Source organism: Physeter macrocephalus, chromosome 2 (assembly GCF_002837175.3).
Source record: "Physeter macrocephalus isolate SW-GA chromosome 2, ASM283717v5, whole genome shotgun sequence".
Classification (NCBI taxonomy): Eukaryota; Metazoa; Chordata; class Mammalia; order Artiodactyla; family Physeteridae; genus Physeter; species Physeter macrocephalus.
The window spans coordinates 74026314-74038182 of record NC_041215.1 but is presented as its reverse complement, the minus strand read 5'-3'; the positions used below and the strand labels follow the sequence as shown (position 1 = coordinate 74038182).

The window sequence follows — 11869 nt, the reverse complement described above, 5'->3', positions numbered from 1 at the left end:
CTCCCGGACAGGGGCACGAACCCGTGTCCCCTGCATTGGCAGGCGGACTCTCAACCACTGCGCCACCAGGGAAGCCCCCGATATATATGGAATGAAAGCATTTACAGTGATCTGGCTGTTCACCTTTGTTTACCGAGTATCCTTAGTTGATTATAATATTTGAGGAATCATGTTTTCTGGATTAATAAATTTCCAGGTAACTGAAGCCCAACTTAATTTCAACCATATTTGCTGGAAATAATTCTAAGTTTAATTACACTTTGTTTACCGAGGCAGGGAAGGAGAATCGTCCTCATCTTTCATTTGTGGTGAATTTCTGAAAATATACCTGGAAAGTAATAAACTTACATGTTAAGGGGAGGAGTGTTGAATCTTCATTTTTGAAGAGCTAAATACACATAAAATTCCTAAGTGTGGTTCCTTGGAGAAAGGGATTTGCTTCTTCTGGTCTCTTGCAGGCCAGGAGCCCATTCCCCAGGCTCGTCCCTCTGTTTTTTGGTTGTTTTTTTTTTTAATTGAAGTATAGTTGATTTACAATGTTGTGTTATGTTCAGGTGTATAGCACAGTGATTCAGTTATATATATATATATATATATATGTATGTTTGTATATATATGTATATATATGTGTATGTGTGTATATATATACTTTTTCAGATTCTTTTCCCTTATAGGTTATTAGAATATTGACTATAGTTCCCTGTGCTATACAGTAGGTCCTTGTTGATTGATTATCTGTTTTACATATAGTAGTGTATATATATTAATCCAAAACCCCTAATTTATTGCGGTGTCCTCACCCCCTGCTTCCTCTTTGGTAACCATAAGTTTGTTTGCTATGTCTCTGGGTCTATTTCTGTTCTGTAAGTAAGTTCATTGGTATCTTTTTTTTTAGATTCCACATATAAGCAATATCATATGATATTTGTCTTTGTCTGGTTTACTTCACTTAGTATGATAATCTCTAGGTCCATCCACGTTGCTGCAGATGACCTTATTTCATTCTTTTTCATGGCTGAGTAATATTTAATTGTGTATATATGTACCACGTCTTCTTTATCCATTCATCTGTCGATGGACACTTAGGTTGCTTCCATGTCTTGGCTGTTGTAAATAGTGCTGCAGTGAACATTGGGGTGCATGTGTCTTTTTGAATTAGAGTCCTCTGTGGATATATCAAGCTGGTCCCTTTATCCCTGACTCCCCAGTCATCTGCTTTCCCATGCCTCATACCTCCCTCCCCAGTCAGCCATAGGGGACTAGGAGGTGGGTCAGGCAGTTTCTAAACTTTCTACTCCCTTGTTAGGAGGTACGTACCAGGAACCTTTGGGGGTGATTTGGGGAAGCTGTATCCCCTGTACTTTAGCAATTCAAAGAGGGGTCCATGGACCAGCTACATCATACGTGTCACGGGGGAGCCTGCAGAAACATAGAATCTCAGGCCCCACCCCAGACTTACTAATCAGCATCTACATTTTCACAGGATACCCAGATACCTTATGCTATCTGCACATCTTCCAATTCCTATGTGGTCCTAACACTTTGGCCGCCAGCTTTAAGACCATGGGAGGGAGAGTTCTGAATTCCTGCCAGGCTCCACCGATGGCAGTGTGAGATCTTGCAGGAAGACCCATGAGGTAGGGCTGGTGGAGGCAGGGGCTGACAGCTTGCTGCCGCTCCCGTTGGGGCCCTTCGTGGGGCACTTCTTCCTCCTCCTGCCCATACAGCCGTGATCTCAGGCCTGATGGGGTTACCAGGACACTGCCTTCCCTATGCCTCTTCTTTTCTTCTGTCGTTTCAGACCTCCTGTGGCCTCATTCCCCTGCTGCTGGGTGAGAGTGAGGCAAGAGAGAGGTAGGGAAAGCCCTTTCCCCTGTACTTCCTCTTGGATGCTGTAGTTTGGGGGAGAACCTCAGGTTGCCAGGGAGACCAGATGAGCAGGAGTTTGATCATGAGTGAAGTCAAATCAGATGGAGAGAGAGGGAGGGGTGGGCGGCATTAGCGGAATGGACTTTTTTCCTTCTGTCCTTGAGCTAGGAGAAATTTTTTAGTTCCTTGTTGCTTCATGGATCTGGTAGCCAAGGATATTTAATTATCAGAGAAGTGGATCTGGAACAATGAATCACTTCCCTGCATAATTTTCTGTACACCCAGTCATTGTGGTGTAAGAGTTGGTTGTCAGTGCTGGCTACCAGGAGTAGGGTTTGATGAGGTGGAGTTGAGAAGAAGCTGGCAGGAGCTGAGGCTCTGTGGGAGCAGAGGTGATCTCAGGGAGGGGGATTTTTCAGAAGCTTGTAGTAGGTCTAGTTCTAGTTTCCATCCAGGTGTCTGGGATAATCATAGTGTTGATAATATTCACAATCAAAACATAATTAAACACTTAAGTGCCAGGCATGTTCCTTTATATTATTACATTTGCATGTATCATCTCATTTAATATTTACAGCTGTCCTGTGGGGTGGATACTGTTGCCATTACCTTTTTGTAATTGAGGAAACTGAGGCACAAATGCCTGAGCAACTTGCCCAAGGTCACATGGCTGGTCGGGCTGTCTGGCCCCAGGCTCCCACTCCTAATTCCTACACGACCAGGAGGAAGTAGAGTGGGCTAGGCTTGGAAGGACAGAGTGAACACTTGGGGAGTGTTAGATGCTAAAAAGGGCTATGATAGAAATTGTGTTTGAAAATAGAGTGAAATGAGAATTAGATAAAAAAAAGAAAAAAAAGCCTGGCCTTTGTTAGGGGGAGCTTGGAGTAGGCCCCATCCTCCTATTGGAGCCGATACACATCATACTCCTTTGGCTCCTTATTAAGTGATTGTCTCTAAGCGCTAGACAGACCTTTCTAGACTCGGCTTGTATATTGGGCTGGTACTCGGCAAACCACGTTCCTCCTTTGCCTGCTGTTCCCTGTTAAGCTCTGCTAATAGGGGGGTGCTGAGGGATTCTGGGAGGCTGGAGGAGGGAGAAAGGACATGCTTCATCCTGCTTGCTTACGGTTCTTATCAGCTTCCTTCCAGAAAGGGTCTTTCAGTCTCTAGCAGCAGTTGGTTCTGGTCTCCAGCTTCTTTCTGCATCCTGGAACCAGCCTCCTGACATCCCTCAGAGATGCCATCACCAGCCGGTCCTCAGATGGCCTCCCAGCCCCATGTGAACCCTCACTGAGAGGCCCTCCTTGGAGCTCCCGAGGTGTTAGCCCCTGCTCCTCGGACATCTGGGTCCCAGCTCTGTGGGTCTCCTCCTTTAAGGTGTCAAATTCTCATAACCCCAAACCCCCTCTTTGATTCCCCCGGCTCTAGGGGACATAACTGCTTTCCTGCATTTGCTCTGTGTCACTCGTCTTTTCATTTCTCTAACGCCTGTGGAACAATTCTTTATACTAAATAATATCTGTTACAAGACTTAGTGTAACTGGTTTTCCTGACTGACCCCTGGCTGATAAATTTTCCCAAGACCTGGTGCCCTGGCTGGGGAGGGGGCAGAGAAGCCGACACTCAGGATCCATGGTTCTCAAATTTAAGGACATAGGGAAATCGCTGGAGAAGCATATTAAAAATGCAGATTCCAGGCCTCTATTTGCAACAATTCTGATTCAATAGGTTGGATATGGGCTCAAGAATCTGCTTTTTAAACAGTTACACACTATACAGAAAAGAGATAAACAGCAAGGACCTGCCATATAGCACAGGGAACTGTATTCAATACCTTTTAATAACCTGTAATGGAAAAGAATCTGAAAAATAATACATCTATATAACTGAATCACTTGGCTGTACACCTGAAATGTAAATCAACTGTACTTCAATTAAAAAAAATAAAATAAAATCAGTTCATCATAAACAAAAAAAGGAATCTGCTTTTTAAATAGACATCTTAGGTGTTTCTGAGATGAGTTCAGCTATTAATTACTCTGTCTCGCAGGCTTTGAGAAAAATCTGCCCAAACCCAGGGCTTCTCATGGGGACTCTTTCTTAGATCTGAGGTGGTTGTCTTGGGGCTTAGAAGCAGACTTGACTTATTTTTCTTAAACAGGCTTGGGGCTGCGGATGTGCTAAGCTTAGACCAGGGGCCTCCAAAGTTGCACACTGGTCCCTGGAGGCTGAACACCCAACCCTTGCTCAGCGCAGCAAGCTCTGATGCAGTCAGCTGGGAGAAAGGAGCTTTCTGCCCAGTCGTGTGTTGTCCACTTGGCAGGCCTTGCCGTCCAGTGAGGGGGAATGCCTTTTACTTATTCCTACAAAGACAACGTGCATGTGGCTGAGATGGGTAAGTGGGACTGACCTCGAAGTGTAGATACTGGCTCTTCCTTTTGCATTTAGAGCCCTTCCCACTTTCCGGTGGCTTAAGGTTGGAGCAGTAAGGAGCTGGAGACCATCCCCATACCATATTAAAATACCATATGAGAACCGGGGCACTCCGTGTCTTTTGGCCTTTGCCAGTGGGTGTATCTGTTTATCTGTGTGAATAGCAATGGACATTCCTTTGTAGAGTGTTGGCTTCTATTTGGTTGATTTAATCAGTAAAATGAGTGGGTTTTGCTGGGAGGAGTTGCTACCCCCTCAGAGCAGAACAGGAAGTTTTTCAGTCTTGCCAGATCATGGGGTTTTGAGTTTACAGGGGGTGAGGACTTCAAAGTGACCTTTACTGAGTATAAAAATCCAGTTTGCTCTGTAGGGATGTGTCCCTCCTGCAGCCCAGGGCCTGATGCAGTGTTTCCTAAGATGGATTTGGAGGATTGTCATCGGCTCCTCTGTCTGTCACATCTCCACATTACTAGGTGTTTTATGTTACCTCTTTGTCATCAAGTGGAATCCTTTGCAGACCCTACTTTATTTTAGCCTGCCTCATTTTGCATGATTCCTGCAGGCTGAGCAGTGGCCAGGGGATTCAATTTTTAAAAACTGAGGGTCCCAACCCATTCTGGTGGAACATTGCTCTTCAGTCTGAGCTTTCCCGTGACACTTGACGACACCAGAATTGAAAGGGATGTTCTACAAACCATAAGTGCCTTCAGGCAGATGGCCTTGCAAGGCTTGTTCCTTGACGTTAACTGCCATGTCTACCAACAGCTACCTACTTACAAACACACACAGTGAGCATACTGAGTAAAAGTGCTCTGCCTCCTTGCCTCCAGGTCATATAGCCTATTGGGCTGAGACTCCTCTGTATCGACCCAGCTTTGAGCACAGCTACACCTCCCTTGTTTACCTTGTCAACCCAGGGAGAGGTTGGTGGGAGTTTCATCCACTTAGCAAACAGTTATTGAGGACCTCCTGCGTTCCAGGCAGGGGCCTCAGTGGAAGGGTTGGTTCTAGAGTCGAAAGGCTGTGGAGACCAACTCGATGCGCATCTTAAGTGCTGGGATGAGACTGGACTGAGTCCTTCGGGGCAGAGAGGAAGTGACTGACTCTGCCTGGGGTTGTTAAAGAAGGCAGCATCTCAAGTGATTCATAGCCAACCCCTGGGACTGGGTTGTCAAAGCCCCCCACCCCACCCAAATAGGATGATCTTTTTCTTAAACAATAAATACACATTCACGGACAGGGAGAGCATATGTTTTACTCCAACTTTTCTGTTGGTCAGCATTAGAATTAGTGTCAGCATTAGAACTCGAATCTTAGAATAACTATTCTGTTTCAGCTTTAAGGGAGCTAACCTTGAAGTGAGTGCTCTTCAGACTACAACTGTCCCCCTTATCCATGGGGGATGTGTTGTAAGACCCCCAGGAGATGCCTGAAACAGCAGATAGTACTGAACCCTACATATACTATGTTTTTTTCCTGTACATACCTACCTATGATCAAGTTTAAATTATGAATTAGGTATGGGAAGAAATTAGCAATAACTAATAATAAAATAGAACAATTATAGCAATATACTATAATAGAAGTTATATGAATGTGGTCTCTCTCTTTCCCTCTCAAAATATCTTACAGATTTAATGCCCTTTCCACCTTAAGTAAGTACTTACGCACTGTGGCTGTAACTTCCGCAGTTTGAGGTGAGAGAGCAAAACTAGCACAAATTTCTTTTTCCTTCTTCATGATTTCACAGATGGAAGATTCCTTCTTCCCGTATATCTTAGCAATCTCTGCAGACGATGTTTTTCTTTCCTTATGAAGTCGAGAGCTTTCACCTTTTCACTTAAAGGAAGCACTTTTCGGCTTCTCGTTGGCCTATCCGAATTGCAGCATCACTACTCTTGCGCTTTGGGGCCATTAGTAAGTAAAATAAGGCTTTACCTGAACACAAGCACTGCGATACCTTGACAGTCGATCTGATAACCTTAGATGGCTACTAAGTGACCTACAGGTGGGATACGCTGGACAAAGGGATGATTCACGTCCAGGATGGGATGGAGTGAGCTTTCATCACACTACTCAGAATGGCACAGAATTTAAACCTTGCGAATCGTTTATTTCTGGAATTTTCCATTTAATGATTTTCGATCATGGTTGACATTGGGTAACTAAAATCACGGAAAGCGAAACCACAAAAAAGGGGGACGACTGTAATTGTGAAATGTTTTTTAAACTGGCAAGTAATCGTATTTACAGAGTGACTCTTTCATCTACTGTGTATCATTAAGAAAACCAAAAATGTCTAGGAGTCAATCACAGTATCAATCACATTGAATTAGATGGAAGTTAGAGTCTGATACTTAACAGCTTCTTATCTCATACATACCACTCCTCTCTTTAACCAGGTACCTAGACTTTACCTGTATCCCTTAATAATAATTTTCTTGTGTTAGATAATCCCAGTCCACTTTCTGAGTTTAGTAAGGGTAGTATAGACCTGTGTTTAAAATTTTTAAAACATATTTAATTGTTGCTTTAGGTGTAGCTTGAGGTCCAAGGTGAGCATAGGACATTCATTCCAGTTTGATTCCACACACCAGTTTCCCTCTATCTCCCTTACGATCAGAGCCCCGGGTGACTTTTTGTTTTTCTGTGGTATTATCAGATGGTTCTTGCTGAGTTACACACAAGGCTTGCTTTTCTTTGGTGAGGTCTGTGACCTCTAAAGGTTTTAACAAGCCAGGCTTTCCCAGGGAAGGTAGTTTATCCAGGTCAGTGGTGAAATACAAGTTCATTCACTGAGTGGCCATTTCTCTACCTCACCCTGGTCTTTATGATTTTTTATAGTAAGCTCTAAATCTGCTCCAACAACCCCAGAAGGAGGCTCTGGTCACTGGTTCTTTTGACCGAGGCAGAAGGACATAACTCAACCAGCCTGGCTGTTACACAAACCAGGTTGCTTAGGAGGGTCACCTGTTTGTTTGTAGCTGCCATGAGAAATGTGGCCTTGCTGTGCCCGGCCTGGTGTATCCTGACAGGCCAGCAGTAGCATCTGTTTTGTAAAAGAATCTGTCCAGAAAATTGCACATAACACCTGTCTCACTGTTTCTGTTCTTTGTGTTTGACTTGAGAGTTTACTGTGCCCGTGTTCCTTCCACATAGAAGGCACCAAACAACCGAATAGCTCTGATGGCTTTCTCTTTGTATGAAGTAGCAGGATGCGGTGGATGGCCATGTGGTGACCTGCTGTAAATCAGTGGGGGCCCGTGTCCTGAGTATATTCGCATATTATGTTGAACCATAGGAAATGTGACCATTTTTGATCTAGAAGAATGACAACTTCATATGTGTAATCGAATAGATAATTTTAAATTTGTACCCTCAGGTAAGGAAGGTACACATTTGAAGCCAACTAGCAGTCACCCAGGGAGGCAAATACGGCCTGTGGCGAGCTTTTTTTTTTTTAATTAAAAAAAATTTATTTGTTTTATTTATTTATTTTTGGCTGCATTGGATTTTCGTTGCAGTACACGGGCTTCTCATTGCAGTGGCTTCTCATGTTGCAGAGCACGGGCTGTAGGCACACGGGCTTCAGTAGTTGTGGCTCGCGGGCTCTAGAGGACAGGCTCGGTAGTTGTGGCGCACGGGCTTAGTTGCTCCGCGGCGTGTGGGATCTTCCCGGACCAGGGCTCGAACCCGTGTCCCCTGCCTTGGCAGGTGGATTCTTAACCACTGCGCCACCAGGGAAGCCCATGTGGCGAGCTTTTATGTGACTTACCATATTTTTATGTTTTCAAACATTAATGGCTAACCTTAATTTAGGAGCTCTCACACAAAATTCTGGATTTTCAGCTTTTCTGCGAGAATCAGAATCTTGCCCCAGTAGGTCAGTGATGTCACATGGCGCCAGTGGGCTGAGGCAGAGTGACACCTGTGCCCCCGTGGAGCTCACGTGTGTGTCCATTCACACCCTGGCCAGCTTGTGGTCCTCATGGGACCTGATTGGCCTCATGAGCTATGAGGTTGGACACATGACATGAATAGGGCACCTCGAGCAAGTTGGGTAAAGAGAGAATTGGAAGAAATCACCAGCTGGACCAAAGTCATCTGTTTTGTTGACTGCATACCAGCAGCCAGCACCTCTAAAAAGAAAGCCTGATACAGCTCTGGACTCTATTCACTAAAAAAGGACAGCTATGCATAATTAAGGAGCTTTTTCAGGTGCTAAGAGACGGACGAACTCTTGTTAAAGTTTCGGCTTGGTGCTCTTCATTTGAGTAGCATAGGATGACAGAATTTGCTTCCCCTGGCCACCATTCTTGTCACAGGCTAATGTAATACCTTTCCTGTTTCCCTTTTTGCTTTTTAAATCCTGACATTTATGGGAAGGGGTTACTGAACAATTGACCATGTCCTAACTTTAACATGAAAGTTCTTGTCGACTAATATATATTTTAAGAGTTCCAGATGTTTATTGTTACACTGCTTGTAATGGCGGGGGTGGGGATCTGGACATAAAAAAGGAGTACTCATCAATAAAAGAAGGGCTGAATAAATCGTGGTACGTCAACATCGTGAAATACTATGTGGTGTTAACATGACAAATTGACAGGACACCAGCTGACCTGGAGGGATTTCCCTGAGGAGTAATTCTAGCTGAGATTTAATTAGTACTTCCTGTGTGCTAGGCAGTGTTCCAAGGGCTTTCCATGTATTAACTCATCGGATCTTCACAACTGCCCTGTGAACTCGGTGCTATTATTGACATCTTACAAGGGAAGAAACTGAGGCATGGAGATGTTAAGAAAGTTGTCCAAGGACAAGCAGTGAGTACGTAGCAGGGCTAGGATATGACCTCATGCAATATGGATGAACAAAGACTTCTTAAAATCATTTTGTTTGGCTAGATATCAAAGTACATTTTCAGTGAGAAATGTAGCTACAGGATATTAATTCATAGCTGTTCCTGAATTCTCTGGGTTATTCTCTTATATCTTAGACTCTTAAACTCATCATGCTGTATCAGACCTTAGAAATCATTTAGTCTTCTGGTTTTCCAGTTTAGCCCACCTCTTCCCCCACTTTTAAACCAACTGAATCTTCCTGGTGAGCAAAATGAAACTTAGTCCTGACCTAGAGCTACTTTGCCCTCTCTCTTTTCCCCAGTACAAACTACAGATATAGTCCATCTCCTTCATGTTACAGATGGAGAAATGAGTCCCAGAGAGAGAGCCTAACATTTATTGAGTCGATGTTTTCCAGGGATGTGAAACTCATTGTTATTAAGCCTTGCAGGTAGATTTTATTATGCCCATTAAGGAAACGGAGGTATAGGTAGAAATAGGGCCAGTGTCACAGAGGGAATCAGTATCAGGGTCGGATAGAATCCCTGTCTAACCTTCTCAAGGGTCTTACTAACCTAAGACTTGAGAATTACAGAGGCCTTCCAGAGGCCCTTCAGTTGATTCTTGTCTCTTATTGCTATTGGAATTAATTAGGAAGTTTTTGAGAACTTCTAACTTGCATGGGATAATTTAGCATAGGTGATCGTGGGAGAGTGACTTCAGAACAGACAAGGAAAGCTTTCTGTATTAGTCAGCTTGGGCTGCCATAATAAAATACCTTAAGAATGGGTGCCTTCAACAACAGAAATTTATTTCTCACTGTTTTGGAGGCTGGGAAGCCCGTATCAAGGTGCTGGCTGATCTGGCTTCTGATGAGAGCTTGCCTCCCTTCCCTTCCTGTCCTCCGCCACATAGTGAGGGGCTAGACTTGATGGTCTTTAAGGCTCCCTGCACCTCTAATGTTGTTCCTGATCTCTCTTACAGTTGAAGGAAATCTTTGGATTCAAAGTAGACTGTTCCAAATTCTCCAATGAGTGGTTAAATCCGTTCATGCTGTGACAGTCACCTCAGGTCATAAAGCTTCATATTTATTCTTTCTAGAGATGAGAAGCTGCCAGTTGTTCTTTAGTCAGCTGTAGTTATAAAGCAATAACAATCCTCTAGTTGTATGGCTCTAATAAAAGACTTTACCCAACACTCCTTCCCCTTTTAAATTTAAAAAAATATTATTTATTATTTTTTAAATTAAAAAATTTTTTTTTACAATTTTTAAAGGTTACTTTCTATTTACAGCTGCTACAGAATATTGGCTGTATTCCCCATATTGTACAGTACATCCTTGAGCCTATCTTATACCCAATGGATTGTATCTCCCACTCCTCCACCCCTTTATTGCTCCTCCTCCCCTCCCCACTGGTAACCACTAGCTTGTTCTCTCTGAGTCTGCTTCTTTTGTGATATATTTACTAGTTGTTGTATTTTTGAGATTCCACATGTAAGTGATATCATACAGTATTCGTCTTTCTCTGATTTATTTCACTTAGCATAAGGTCCTCCAAGTCCATCCACGTTGCTAGCTGCAAATGGCAAAATTTCATTCTTTTTATGACTAATATTCCTGTGTGTGTGTGTGTGTGTGTGTATGTATGTATCATATCCTCTTTATCCATTCATCTGTTGATGGACACTTAGGTTGCTTCCATATCTCGGCAGTTGCAAATAATGCTGCTATGAACATTGGGGTGCCTGCATCTTTTCATATTAGTGTGTTTGTTTTTTCTGGATATAGAACCAAGAGTGGAATTACTGGGTCATATGGTAGTTCTATTTTTAGTTTTTTGAGAAACCTCCCTATTGTTTTCCACAGTGGCTACACCAATTTACATTCCCACCGACAGTGTACATGGGTTCTCTTTTTTCCACATCCTCACCAACATATGTTATTTGTGCTTATTTTGATGATAACCATTCGGACGGGTATGAGGTGTTATCTCATTTTGGTTTCGATTTGCATTTCCTTGATGATTAGCAGTGTTGTGTATCTTTTCATGTGCCTGTTGGCCACCTGCATGTCCTCTTTGGAAAAATGACTATTCAGTTCTTCTGCACTTTTCTTAATCAGTTTGTTTTTTGATGTTGAGTTGTATGAGCTCTTTACATGTTTGGATATTAATCCCTTATCGGACATATCATTTGCAAATATTTTCTCCCATTCAGTAGGTTGTCTTTTCATTTTTTTTTTTTTAACATCTTTATTGGAGTATAATTGCTTTACAATGGTGGGTTAGTTTCTGCTGTATAACAAAGTGAATAGCTATACATAAACATATATCCCCATATCTCCCCCCTCTTGCATCTCCCTCCCACCCTCCCTATCCCACCCCTCTAGGTGGATACAAAACACCTAGCTGGTCTCCCTGTGCTATGTAGCTGCTTCCTACTAGGTATCTATTTTACATTTGGTAGTGTGTGTATGTTCATTGCCACTCTCACACTTCGTCCCAGCTTACCCATCACCCTCTCCGTGTCCTCAAGTCTATTCTCTATGTCTGTATCTTTATTCCTGTCCTGCCCCTAGGTTCTTCAGAACCTTTTTTTTTTTTTTTTTTTTTTTTTTGATTCCATATATGTGTGTTAGCATACAGTATTTGTTTTTCTCTTCCTGACTTACTTCACTGTGTGACAGTCTCTAGGTCCATCCACCTCACTACAAATAACTCAATTTC

At 43.0% G+C, this 11869-nt stretch overlaps 1 protein-coding gene across 4 annotated transcripts in view; it reads left to right on the top strand.

Moving 5' to 3' along the window:
- The window catches only part of STK39 (serine/threonine kinase 39), a 327698-nt gene that overhangs the window by 46714 nt on the left and 269115 nt on the right, over window positions 1-11869 (top strand). The window lies entirely within an intron of this gene.